Genomic DNA, 740 nt, shown 5'->3' with positions numbered 1-740 from the left:
GATGTTATCCTTGCAAAAGTTCAGTCAAAGGTGCAATTTCCTGTCGGTCGAGGATGCTGCCGTTCAGTAACAGCTGCCAATGGTTGGACTATTTCTCGAGCAGCTCGTTGCACAGCTGCAGCAACTGTGCTACTGTGTTTCTGATCATTTGCTCTCTCTACTCTTGACAGCATTTCATCAACTCCAGCACCTTTTGGTAGGGTAGCCAGAAGCTGCTTTGTAGCCCTATTTGCATCGTCAAACGCTAGTATTCTGAACGTTTGCTGCTTGCTGTAAGATTTTCCAATCATGCGGTTCCCACTTTGCCACGCCATTTTCTTGTACTACAGGACACGCTATCGGTGGAATGCCTCCCAAGCTAGCAGCGGCATCCCACTGCCCTTCCAAAATAGCATCTCGCACGATTCCGCTCCATCGCAGGCGCTTCACAGATGCTGGTGGGCCTGAGGGAATCGAGGGAGGATTGGGCTCCTCTATATTTAACGGAGGATTGTCCTGTGACGATTTCGGTTTTATTCGTGGGTCGAAGTCATTAAAACGTTGTGGAATTGTTTGTAGTAACTTACCTATATTCTTTTGAGACGATTTTTCACAATCACCGCTAGGTGGGGTTGCTGGAGCAGACGAGTCAGTGGAGGGCGGCAACGGAGGATACAAAGGTGGAGCTGAAGGCGGAGGCCGATACCCCTCCCCTTCCAGGCGGCGCAGGGCCACCCCCCCCCGGGGGGGCCCGGGGGCAC

The sequence above is a fragment of the Egretta garzetta genome, unplaced genomic scaffold (genome assembly GCF_000687185.1).
Source record: "Egretta garzetta isolate BGI_Z169 unplaced genomic scaffold, ASM68718v1 scaffold69, whole genome shotgun sequence".
NCBI lineage: Eukaryota > Metazoa > Chordata > Aves > Pelecaniformes > Ardeidae > Egretta > Egretta garzetta.
The sequence above is the reverse complement of the archived record's forward strand: the minus strand, read 5'-3'. Positions refer to the sequence as shown.